The sequence below is a fragment of the Myotis nattereri genome (genome assembly GCF_964212035.1).
Source record: "Myotis nattereri genome assembly, chromosome: 15".
NCBI lineage: Eukaryota > Metazoa > Chordata > Mammalia > Chiroptera > Vespertilionidae > Myotis > Myotis nattereri.
In genome coordinates this window covers 15,480,336-15,493,650 of record NC_138090.1, presented here as the reverse complement: position 1 = coordinate 15,493,650, position 13,315 = coordinate 15,480,336, and the positions used below count along the sequence as shown (strand labels likewise).

At 39.2% G+C, this 13,315-nt stretch overlaps 1 long non-coding RNA gene across 2 annotated transcripts in view; it reads right to left on the bottom strand.

Annotated features, from left to right (window-relative positions):
• The window catches only part of LOC308530961, a 628,987-nt gene that overhangs the window by 189,432 nt on the left and 426,240 nt on the right, over window positions 1-13,315 (bottom strand). Inside the window, exon 6 of one of the 2 annotated variants that reach the window (XR_013996880.1) lies at window positions 1,272-1,338. This is a non-coding gene — a long non-coding RNA (uncharacterized lncRNA). Of the gene's footprint in view, window positions 1-290; window positions 1,339-13,315 lie in introns of those variants that run through there. The other variant, XR_013996879.1, reaches the window with a different exon arrangement.

The following is a 13,315-nucleotide window of genomic DNA, read 5'->3' as shown; positions in this document are numbered from 1 at the left end:
CCAATGTTCTCATTTTTGGAAAATTCAAGTGATTGGGGCTTCGATATGTACAAACATCAGCATTCCATCTAAACAGATGTCGCTCTGATAACCAGGATGAGGGCACCAGGTGACCAGGCACCACTGTTGGGATCAAATATCCTGGGTGAAGCACACTGATTTTAAAATCTATAGTCCAAGCTTGACTTGTGCTCATAAATATACTTAATTTTAAAAACTACTTGAAATAAATGAAAACAAAATGGTGAAAGTCATAAGCAATCCTTCCAGAGGGGTTTATTTTTTTTTTTAATGGGAACCAGCTTTGATTTCTAAAATATTTTATCAAGGCATTTGATACAAACCATCTGGTTTACTCAACACCTCATCAAATGAATGTCTGATGCATTCACTCAAATCCCTGCTCTTTCTTAACAGTATCGCTATTTTCAAATCATAGCATGGAGGAGTATATTTCCCCAGTAACAGAAAAGCTTGCCTTGTATACCAAAGAGAAAGATGTTTTGCTGTATAATGAAATATTCCCCAGGTCAAAAGTGTTCTGGGATAGTCAAGAGGTGCAGGAATGGCAAATGTCAACTTGGTTCTGCTTCCAACATGCCTTGACTTTTGAACTCTTCTTCTCTTTCCTACTGTATGAAAACTCAAACCACAGTTTTCTGGTGAGTGCATTTGCCGTGTCTTCAAGTCTAGCTATAGCCATAGGAATGAATTCCAAGAAACACCCAATGAATTCCAAACAACATCCTATTTCACTGCTCTGTGGACTTTCCTATCATTGTGCTTCATTTATTTCTACAACAATGTGGATCCAGAGTTATACTCAGTCTCAAAAAGGAAAGCATCTATGAGCCACCCACGTGGCACTCACCAAGACCAGCTATCACTAACCGAGGAAATAGCAAAGCTCATGACTTAACAGGACAACATCTTCCTTAGAGATCACAGATTGTCCCTACCCATATACCAACAGAATCTTTAGCAACCGGACTCACTGTTTCAGGGCTGAAAGTTTAGTTGGTAAGTACATCTTAGTGTGCAGAGGACATCAAAGCTCTAATAACAAAAATTTAATTCATGGCAGAATATCAGAAAACAATAATAATCAGAGTTTGGGAAGTGCAGCCGTTAATGTCTAAGTTATTTTTATGTCACAAATGCTATAAGCCTCCCTGTTGAAATCAACCTTCAACTACTCTGAGTAAAACAAAGTACTCGAAGAAGACTGCATGAGTAATCCTAGGGCATCCCAATTGGATGTGTGTACATACCCAGATAGGAGCTGTTCTTTGATTTACTCTTTGTTTGTTCACTGAAGAATTCAAGAAATCCAGAACCCTGTAAATAAATTTAAAAAAAACATGGTTTGGTTTAAGGAAAATATCCAGAAATTAGCAACCAAAACGATCAAGAAAAGCTGAGAGCTTTTGTGTGCTGGACTAAAAACGAGGCATTCTGAGTGGGATGTTGATAAAAATCTTGCAAGCTAAGGAGGTCATGGCCAGAATGAGCACTGACTGCTTTACCACATCTCGAAATGGAAATACTGTTTCCAATTGAAAAGAGAGCCTGTGAAGTATTATTCATTGCCTTTCCCTCCCCAAAAAAGATGATAATAGAAATTCATTTCACATTAAATAATAAATTACTAATGATGGATACATTTTAATTTGTTGGTAGTTTAAGTACTTATTGAGGAAAAGACTGAAAGGAATTTATGATTTTCTCATAGGTCTCTATCTGGGTAAAGTACAAAGTAAGTAACAGCAAATTTCTTCTCCAAAAATAATTAGAGGAGAGTTCTAAGGCGAGGACGAAACTCGGTGATAGGAGTATATTGTGTAACACAAAATTTTAATAGAAAAATAGCCAATCTAAAGCTATATCATTTTTTGGCAATATATTTAAATTTAAGTGTACCTTTGCCTCATTTATGTTTCTGTGGAGGAATAAGTGCCTTAGATATTGTGTGGAAACTAGCATAGCCCATTGTACAAACAGGATCATATAGAGCACAGGTAAAAGATATAGTATGTAAAGAGCAACTGCTAGGGAAGAAAATAAAGTCCAGGAATCAAGCAAGAATAGCAAAAGCAAAAAGTGACTACAAATCTTTTAGTTATTCCACACAATGTTAGTCCAGAATTAGGTTACCTCTCAGTGGATTTCTGGTCTTATGGGAGAAAATAATGTATTATTTATATTTAAGTAGGAAAGTGAAAGTTGAGATGGTCAAAGATGGTAGGAAATGGTTCCACAACAACCTTGCCATTATTTCCAGACTAACCTGGGTATGTTAAATTAGGAGAGCATGGAAGAAAAAGGCATTTTAAGTCAAGGTAACTTGTTTTAGAAGAGTAATAGTTTGGACAATGATTTAAGAATTAAGGTAGAAGTGTCTCACCAAATGAATAATGCAGGACTAGAGTCAATTTATGAAGTAAAACATAAACCTTAAAAGGTATAATTACTGGAAACATATGAAGAATAAGATTAAAAAGGGAAAAGCGGGGGGGGGGGGGGTGCGCTAACCAAAAATGGAAAGAGAGAGGCAAGAGGTAGAGAATGACATTTAATTCAGAACAGTCAGACGTCTGAAGCAAATGGAGTCCTGGCCTCTGGTCAGTGTTCCTCAATCATTATAAAGATGAAAGCGCCTTAGGGAATATTACTCAGCCTTTTAAAAAGAGACAAAAATCTTGCCATTTGTGATACCCTTCATGAACCTAGCAGACATTATACTATGTGAAATAAGCTAGTCACAGAAGGACAAATGCTACATGATTCTACTTATCTGAGATATATAACATAGTCAAACTCATAGAAGCAGAGAATAGAATGGTGTATGCCAGGGACTAAGAACAAGAGGAAATGGGGAACTGTTTTCCCCAGTGGGTATGCAAGATGAAGAAATTCTAGAGGTCTGCTGTATAACATAGTACCTACAGATAACCAGACAGCACTGGTGTGTGCGCATTAAAGCATGTTATGAGGAAAGATGTCATGTTAAATATTCTTATGAAAATAGAAAATACAAAAGAACCCAAGGACATTTGTGGAGGTGATGTCCAAACTCATCAAGATGTATACATTAAATGTGTGCATTTTTGTGTATCTGTAATATCTCAATAAAGATTAAAAAAAGAAAATGCCTTGCTAAGTGCTAAGCCTAGTTAGTATTATCTAATTTAGGTACTCTCAGCTAGGAGGTGCGCTATGACAGGTAACTTATCCTGTTTTCCAGATTCAGTATCGAATGCTTCCCTCCACGTACAACTGCAATTCAAATTAAGGTTTTTAGTCATAAGGCACACAGGAATGTTGCTGTAAAGAAAGAGTGCGCAAAATGCAGAAAGCCTTTAGAAGAAAATTCAAACCTACTTCCTTTGGAAGGGTCATAAAAAGTGCCATATACACAGTACACAATTTATGTTATATATACTGATTTTTAAAAAGTAAATAACAATTGCATGATTTTTGGAAACAGACTATATATATACTCTAGAGACGCCCAACAATTTTACTCTCATAGGTGTCTTTTATTACAATTTTGTCTAGTAAACAAAATTTATTAAGATGTAGTTCCATTTTTAAACCACCAAGGATGTACATTATGGGGGAGTGATTAACATTAGACTTGTAAAATGTTAAGAGTAGCTCAAAGCCCACAGTCACTTCCATCTCAGACTTCTAGTGGTTGAGCAGAGAGGACAGTAGGGTGTAAGTATGTGGGTACACGTGAGTGGCTAAGGTGCTAACCACCCATAAATAAAACCTAATCAGAGTTTAAGCCAGTGTACAACCTTTTGAAGACAAGTAGATAGAATCTGACTTAATAAAGTGAACATGACATTTTATTTTCTCAAGTGACTTATATTCACACCATCCCAAGTTCCCTGGGTAATTTTACAACACTCTACTAACACCAAAACCTAAAAATGACAATAGAACTAACTGTGCAACATGTTTTAGGGATCAAGCAACCTAACTTCTCCCTTTGCATCAAAGAAAGAGGGCAGCACATCGTTAAGCCTCTGAGCATCTAGAACTGGAACTAACCTTGCCATTTAATCACGAGGGTCCTTTAAATGTGGAAGAGGGAAACAGAAGAACAAGAACCAGAGAGTTGGAATCATGACAAAGTCTGGGCTAGCTGTGCTGGCTGTGAATATGAAAGGGGCCATGAACCAAGGAATAGAGGCAGTCCCTAGAAGCTGAAAAAGGCAAAATGCAGAAATCCTTTAGAAGAAAGCCTTTCCTTTATTTAGGATGAGCTTCAGGACTTCCCTTCCGCAGGGCATGTCTGATACACTAACTCACTGTACAAACCATAATAGTGGGCATGTCTGTACTCGTGGGACACCCACTGAAATAACTATTAAGTTTGCAGCATGTATTTCTGGATTAAAAGCCCTTGCTTTAGGCAAGTCCCAAAGTCTGCAGCCTTACCACAGAGGAAAGGAATATAAAACAGCCAGTTAATCATGGTGCCTTGGCCTTGGCCCACCCCTCTCTGTTCATCACCCTAGCCAAAAGAGAGAAAGCATCTCTATTCTGAGGGGGGAAAGGGGATGTTACAAGAAACATACTTTACCTTTTTTTCAAGTTATACTTTTTATTTGAATAGGTTTCCAAAATTCTGGATTTTTCATCAATAAATTTATTGTTAAATGTCAAGAAACAAAATGACTACACAGTGTAATTTCTGTTCATGTACAATGGAAAGAGAAATACCATCATTAGCATCCTCGAAAGATTTAGTAACTGTTAATATTAAAGATCATTCCTCTGTTAGTCCTCCAAATTTCTGAAATATGTGCAGTTTTGTCTTTAAGATATTGAGGTTTTTTTCCCCAATTTAAAACCCAAAATCTTTAAGAGAACGTAACATGTACATTTCAGGACATGTGATATTATGGCAAACAAAGTTTAGTGAGTTAATGCAAACCAACCCATTTAAAGTGATCCAAGAACTGTTTGCTAAATGTTTCATGGTTGTTGTTCGAAGACATAAATTAAACCTAGAGGCTCAAATCTGGGAGAGGTTATCTTGATATTACATTTCCTTTGATTCAAAATATCAAAATAATATCCAGTTACTTGAATATTTTAAGGTTCTACTTCACAATTATGCATAATGCAATGATCTCACACTCTGTGCCATGGGACAAGATGATTTTAGGACACTCCCCAATTTCTAAATTCACTCAAAACATCCCAGGGAGCAGCCACAAGGTCATACAGATTGATTTCCTGGGGTCACCGATTTTGCAGCCTATCTGAGCTGCAAGGTCAAGGTAAACAGGAGTGAGAGGGGATGCAGCAGGCCCCTTTTCTGATCTAACAAGTAAGGGAGCAGGCTAGGTGCCATGCAGAGGCTTTGTTGGCTGTAGCAGAATCAGGCCTGTGTTCCTACCTCCCTACCACTCCTCCCCCGACTCACTAAGCATCTAGCTAGCTGTCTTAGACATGGTGCTAAGAAGGTGGGGAGTCAGCGAGAGACGGGCTAGGCACAGCATGGCAGCTACCTGAGAAGGCCATATCAGGAGTTCTACGTTATAAGTGAGATGGAATAAATGAAATTTTTGAGAGTTTCCTGGGGTTTTTAATTTTCTTAAGGAACCATGGAAAACCTGACTATGAAGTGTCGTTAGCAAGCTTTACCCAGATCTGGAGACATTCGGTATTTAAGAAGCAAAAACAAGGCTTTTACATGTACCCAACGGTCCCAGGCTAGAACTACAAACTCTTAGATCTGTTCACATCTTAGCCTCCATGTGCAGGGTTTGTGCATTAAGGTTCCCGTTATCACCAACGAACACCATGTGGTCCGCTAGTAACCTGCTTGAAGCAGTTACATAAGCAGCATATTTCAAATCAATTCTGTGCCAGATATAATTCTGAGTTGCAAACCCCTCAAGAGATTTTTCAGGACTTGCTTCACACCTTGCAAACATGAACTTGCAACCATCTTCCACACTGTGCTAACTGTTGGCAGTGATGGCCCCAATGATTCCTCCCATCCCTCTCCAACACATGCCCCTTTGCAATGTGACTTTCAGCCCCCCCCCCCCCCCCCCCGTCAACAAGTGTAGGAAATAGCCGAAACGGGTTTGGCTCAGTGGATAGAGCGTCAGCCTGCGGACTGAAAGGTCCCAGGTTCGATTCCGGTCAAGGGCATGTACCTGGGTTGCGGGCACATCCCCAGTAGGAGATGTGCAGGAGGCAGCTGATCGATGTTTCTTTCTCATCAATGTTTCTAACTATCTCTCTCCCTTCCTCTCTGTAAAAAATCAATAAAATATATTTAAAAAAAAAAACAAGTGTAGGAAATAGAGTCAATAGTATTGTAATAAACATGTATGTTGCCAGGTGGGTACTTGAAATATTAGGGGGATCATTTTGTAAAGTTGTGATTGTCTAAGCACTATGATGTACATCCAAAATTAATACAAAATAATATCAGTATAAACCATAATAAAAAAATAAAAAAATTTAAGTGGTTTTTATTTCTCCACCCCTTGAATCTGTGCTTGTTCATGTGATTTTTTTTAGCCAATGGATATTTGCCAACGTGATACAAGCAGAGTCTTGAAAAGAACTTACGCATTGAAACTTTTCCTCTTTTGGCTGCCACGATATGAATATGCCCCTGCTAGATGCTGGGGACATGTGGTCCAGCTGACATGCAAACAAGGCTATCTTAGACCCTCTGCTTCCACCCCACTCATCCAGCCCCAGGTGAGCCCAGCAGCACTGCCCAGAGGACCCCACCCTAAATTGCTGACTTAAAGATGGGTGAACAAATTTAATGGTTGTTGTTTTAAGCTTCGATGGTTTGGAGTGGTTTATTAATTACAAGTGTATAACTGACACAAAAATCCATCTTTCTTCCTGTGTTAGTGTAAACATTGTAAAAAGAAAAGCATCAGTCCTGGCCGGTGTTTCTCAGTGTTTAGAGCGATGGCCCTTGCATTGGAGGGTCTTGGGTTTTATTCCGGTCAAGGCCATCTACCTGGGTTGCAGGTTCTCCACCCCAGTTGGGGTTCATGCAGGAGGCAAGCAATTGATGTGGCTCTCTCACGTTAAGCGCTCTCTCTCTCTCTCTCTCTCTTTGACCTCCCCCCATCCCTTCCATTTTCTCTAGAAAAAAATTAAAAATCAATGGGTAAAATATCCTCAGGTGAGGATTAACAAAGAAAGAGAGAGAGAGAGAGAGAGAGAGAGAGAGAGAGAGAGAGAGAAAGGGAGGGAGAGAGGGAGGGAGGGAGGGAGGGAGGGAGGGAGGGAGGGAGGAAGGAAGGAAGGAAGGAAGGAAGGAAGGAAGGAAGAAAGAAAGAAAGAAAGAAAGAAAGAAAGAAAGAAAGAAAGAAAGAAAGAGAGAGAGAAAGAAAATCACTGAAGAAACTGTTGACCATAAGCAATTAAAGGCTTCTCACTGGATCGCCAGCCAGCATAGGTCACATGGGGTCTCTGGGTTATCAAACACGAACTAGAGTGGGTTCTTGCTGCTACTATTCTGGTTATATAGCTTAGGTAATCAAAACAAGTGTTCTCTAAAAGTGGTCCGCTATATTCTAGGAATTAGTCTAGAAAAATCTGCTACATCAGCAAACCTCAAGAAGCTCTATCATCTTCTTTCCCAACTGACTTACAAAGCCTAAAACTCGAATAAAAACCAAGTGTTGTAGTATTTCTATCAAAACACTGTCTGAAAGGGCCAAATGAGTTTCAATATTACTACCTATGAAAGAGTAATATTATTTCCAATCTTAAAGGTGCAAAAGTTAGGACTATGGGCTTTTGAATAAGACAGACATGAGTTTAAATCTTGGATCTACCATTTAACAGCTGAAGACTTGAGTATTAAAAATAGTTATAATCACAGCTAACATTTATTGCTTATTATGCACCAAATATTGTACCTAATAATCAATATCATGTACTCTTTATAATAACTCTAATGGATGGTCCTATTAATATTTCCATTTTTACTCCTAGGTTTAGAAAGATTGAGTGACTTCTGAAGAAAACATACCTGCTATGTGGTAAAGGCTGGATCTGAACCCAAAGAACACTTCTTTACCATTTTGACATGCTATATTTTACATTATGTGACCAAGTCACTCATTCTTCATAAATGTTTCCTTTACTGAGTTACTGATTCATTGATTCAGTCATTCTAAAAATATTTAAGAAGCACCTCTTATATGCAATGGATTTGAATTGCTGGGGAATCAATGGTGATGTGGTCTCAGTCTTAATAAGGTTTCACATTTAATGGGTAAAGGAGATTATCCTATATAACAAAAACATAACATGCAAATTGTCCGAACAGCGGAATGACCAGTCAGTGGGGGGGCAGGGCCAGTGAGCAGGTGGCGCCACGCCAGCCAAGGTACATGCCAGCAGGCAGAGGGAGGGGGCAGCGATGGAGGAGGTGGGGTGGGGCCGCACCAGTGGGTGCCTCCTGCAGAGGGAGGCCAGACTGCGGCTTAGGCCCACTCCCCTTGGAAGTGGGCCTAAGCCGTCAGTAGGACATCCTCTAAGGGCTTCCAGACTGTGAGAGGGTGTAGGCTGGGCTGAGGGACACCCCCCGCCCTGCCCCTGCCCCGAGTGCATGAATTTTTGTGCACTGGGCCTCTAGTAATCAAATAACAGCCTCTCCTTGTATCAGCATACTTGGGACCCAATTTTTAAACCAACCTTTTTCTATTGATGATTACAACACTCCTTTGCCTAGAATCATCCAGGAGGATTTCTCCCCTCAAGAAGAATTTAATTCTCGCCTTTTGACTGTGGCTTGGACTTAATGACTCACTTCTAATGAATAGGATGTGGTAAAAGTGACAGTGTCTAAGGAAGGCATGGGTGGGGGGCAGGAGGTAGCAAGTCTTTCCTGAATTTAAAGCGTTTCACTTTTTGAGAGATTACTAGACATCAGTGTAAAAAAGAATAGCAAGCTATAGAGTGGATCAGGCTGGGAGTTGCATTACATTCTTTTTATATGAATGAATCCAGCCACATAGATAGCCAGATCCCAACTTAACTTGTCTTCTAGTTCATCTCTTAATTATGGCCATTATAGGATGTGGAGAAAGGGAATGGAATAAAGAAAAATTTAAATGAGATAACTAGTTTTAAAGGGTCAGAAGATTTCAAAGCAGCAATGGTTTCTTCTCTATCTCTATATATAGAAGGCTAATAATATGCTAAGTGTCCATCTGGATAATGACATCACGTAGCAACACCCCGCTTCCTCTCCCTAGCAACTAGCCTCCTTGCAGTTTCTTCAGTCCAGGAACACAATTTGCTTTATACCCAGGTAGAAACATTTTACACTTTAACCAAATGTCTTCGAAGCAATTTCCCATGCCTCATCTCATTTGATCCTCACAGAAGTCCTGGAGTAGGTGGATAGAAGACTCAGTGGAATTCTATTTTCTTTTCATTAGCCAGAAAACGGAGATTTAGAAAGCTCAGAAACTTGACTCAACTGAAAAGAAGAAATGGTGGACCTTGAAAATGACTTCAGGTTTTCTCACTGTGCAGAATACAGTCAAACACTGCTGTAGTTAAATATTTTGCCCTTTGTTCTCCCTGTGTGATCTAAAATAATAATCTGCTTTGTGTTGATATTTACTGCTGTGTTGCTGACAATTACCTGAAAGAGAAGTTGGGGTGCTTCACTGGGCTGGAAAAAGTTTAGCTAAATCAGAAAGCAGGTCTAATTAAGCAAGTTTATTCTATATATATAAAAGGCTAAGTTGACTCACGCATGCGCGATACATATAAAGCTCTCACTGGTGCCAATCACACATGCGTGTTTTGATCTGTCATTGTCGATGACGAATTTAGTTGACATTTCTATTATAGAGAAAGGGCGAATAGTAATATTAAAATATTTCTTCTAATTAATTTCCTTTCAATGTGCATGAATTCGTGCACCAGGCCACTAGTATATAAATATTGGTGGGACATCATGCAACTTTATTTACTTATGAAATCATTATAACAGAATCACAGATTTGCATGGGTAATGGCTGAGTCCATAAGCAAACTGGAACATACAGAAATGTCTCATTCGACCTCAGCATATTGTTAATTGGAAGAATTACTCTTCCCTGGGAAAAAGGTAATTACTACCATTGCTTAATTGAATTACAGTGCCATATCTTTGCCCAGATACAAATACTTTGGGATCTATATGTTAGAGTTCACATTTAATTTTAAGGGGGGGATATGAATTAGACTAGGTATTTTTGTAGGTGAGATTTCAATAAAAATATGCCATTTCATTTCCAGAGTGTCAGCACTTAATTGTCTAATTATTCCTGGCATGAAAGCAACAAAGTTAACATATGATCAAAGCAGAAAGGCAAGCCGACTGAGCTCCAAATGAAAAAATGTTTTGAATTGTATAAATAGTTTTGAACTAGGCTGTTTTATTTTGGCTGGCAAACAATAAGATTCTTACCATGTGAAATTAGACCCATTGAAGAAACTAAAGAGGATTGCAGATGAATGCCAAGTGTTCAGCAAGAAATCACACAAAATTTGGCAAGGGCTACAATTCTCTTGAGGACGCCACAGGTCTCAGAAAGTAAAGTTCGCAGTAACTGGTCAGCAACCAGGAAACATAAGAAGGACTTCTACAAGGAAGGGAACCCTGGAACTCTCTCAGCTTATAATAAATAGCATTTCAAAAGTAGCACTTTTCAGAGATAATATATAAATTTTTAAGTAGCGAAGCATAGGTATGGGCTGTTTTTTCCTATACCACGTCCAGAAAATCTGCACATACACATCAAATTCTGCATCTAGGGAATCTGTTTTATTGTGATGTTTGCATTTTTAAACAATGTGCCTGACCTATTTGGGGGTTAATATAACTAAATGGAGCCTATCTGCAGTTTATTATTTATAGAAGATTCACTTTGGATTAGGGCTTTTCAAGACACTTGTGTTTGAGATGCATCATAAAGTGTTCCTGGATAGCTCCCAACACCATAGCAGGCAAGAAAATAACAAGTGGGAACATAGACAAACCTACATCCCACATTATCAAGGAAAGATGAAAGTCAAGCTCTGTCCTCCTCACAAAGGCACACTGGCCTCTGCCTAATAAGCACAAACTCAGGCTCTTAGAGTCACATAAAGAAAAACTCTGCAAGTCAGTGCAAAATGTTCTTCTCTTAACTGAAGGTCCCAATTACAATATACAAAATGAAATGCCAGTCTTTTATTTATGAGATTTTCTAGGAAATCTTTTGCCCGTTTACACCTACTTAAGGAAGCAATCTATGAGTCTGCGTGTCTCATGACTGATTACAATACACCTACAAATGGCTCCCGAGGTAAAAGGAGGCAGAATTAACAATGAATCAGTGCCAAAGGGAGCTCTGTTATCAACCGTGTCTATCTTCAGGCCAATTCTGGACAAGGTTATGGTTCCAATTCTGCAGACTCAACAATGAATATATTTTAATACATATAGTTGCAGGTTCATTTGTTAATGGGATACATGCTGAGAGCAAGGATGGCCCCTTTGAGCAGCTTTCCAAGGCCTGGTGCTGGGAGTTTGAACTCTCAATGGAAATTGACCCAGTCACACACAGATCTCTCCTTTTCTCCTTATGGTAATGAATGCTTGAAGCTTTCCAAAATACAAAGCCAACTTGACAGTGACAAATATGAAGCTAAAGGCCATATTGTGATTAAGCCATTTCTGACCAATGGAAAATACAGCCATGATTGACCCAAGAGTTGGAAAGCCAAGTATTTCACTAAACTGAGGCAGTTCATAGTGTGGCCACTACAAGTGGCAAAGGCACCTTGATCAGATACACAACTGTGCCTCGTTACTGCATTAAAAAGTGATGATTAATAAGCCATATATTTAAGAGTAAACTACTTTTCTGCACCCAGCTCCATCCCCTTCCACCCATGGATTGGTCCCAGCTGGTATTAGTCTTGAAGAACCCTTTTAGCCAAATATATTTATACTAATTTTTTTTCTCCATCTCAAAATAATCTTAGTGCACCCAACTGGCTAAGACTAAATAAAATGTTTTATAATGATAATCACCCCTTACTTGTTACATCTCATTTGATAGATGAGAAAACAAGTCCAGAGAAAGTAAACTACTTGTTGATGACCACACAACTAGTGAAAATAATACCTTGGATTCAAACCCAGGTTTCCTGGTTTCTAGTCTAGGTCTTTCTCTAAAAGGGCATAAGCTTGGGTTCCAAACCCAGTTCTATTCATTAGCAGCCTTATAACACTATGCAAATCTCTTAAGCCGTCTGCATATCAGTTTCCTTTATCTCCAAAAAGGGATACCACCACCCACCCCTGTCCTTCCAGGGCTGTCAAGAGAATGAGATGAGATCATCTTTATAAAGCAGTTAATTCAGTCCTGTGCCGGGTTCACAGAAGGTGCTCAGTTGCCCTAACTCTTTACCTATTTGTTTCAGCATCCTCACTGTCATCTCCCCCGCTCATCTGCTCATCCCCAAGCTCTCTAGGAAGGAATAGCTGGACAGAAAAACAAAGCAGACTTACAGGAACAGCAAAGAGGAGGTGGTAAGGGACTTGGAACCTACCTTATGCCAAATACAACTTAGATTTTGTCTGGCTCTAGTTTAGGTTCTCCTAGAAGCTGACCTTGAGACAAGGTTTGATTACAAGTAGTTTATCAGGGAGGTGACCTGGGAAAATCCAGTAGGCAATTAGAGAGTAAGTCATAGGAGGGAAGGAGGCCAATAAGGGTACCTTATCAAGTAAGGGGGTGACACTGTGGCACTAGCCACTTCCATGATGGCTGTTGGGATTGCCATTAGCCAAGGAAAAAAGTATATGTTGAGTCAAGAATTCTGACTCAAAGAGCCATTGATAAAAGGTGTGTTAAGCTATCTCTAATTCTTCAGCCTGGAAAGCTCAAACAATTTGGTTTGTAAGACACACCAAAAGGAACTGAAAGCAACACATTGCTCAGCTCTAAATTCATTGCTTCCCTTCATGTGGGTTTGTGTGTAATGTCAGTTCTATCAAACCCATCAGTTTGTGAACATGGCAAGTGGAAGTCTGATTTATTCGCCAGCCACTTTCCTCCTCCCACAGCAGTCCCACAAAAAGTTTTTCCTTAATTTCCATGTATCCATTTAGCTTGTGGCTTTTCTATCTTCAATTTTTCCAGAGACTTCGAGAAATAACGAAATGACTATTTAAACCTAAGTTGTAAGGTAGGAATAAAGGGTTGGTAAACTCCAAGCTTAAATTGTAAAATAATCAATAGTGACCATTATAGCT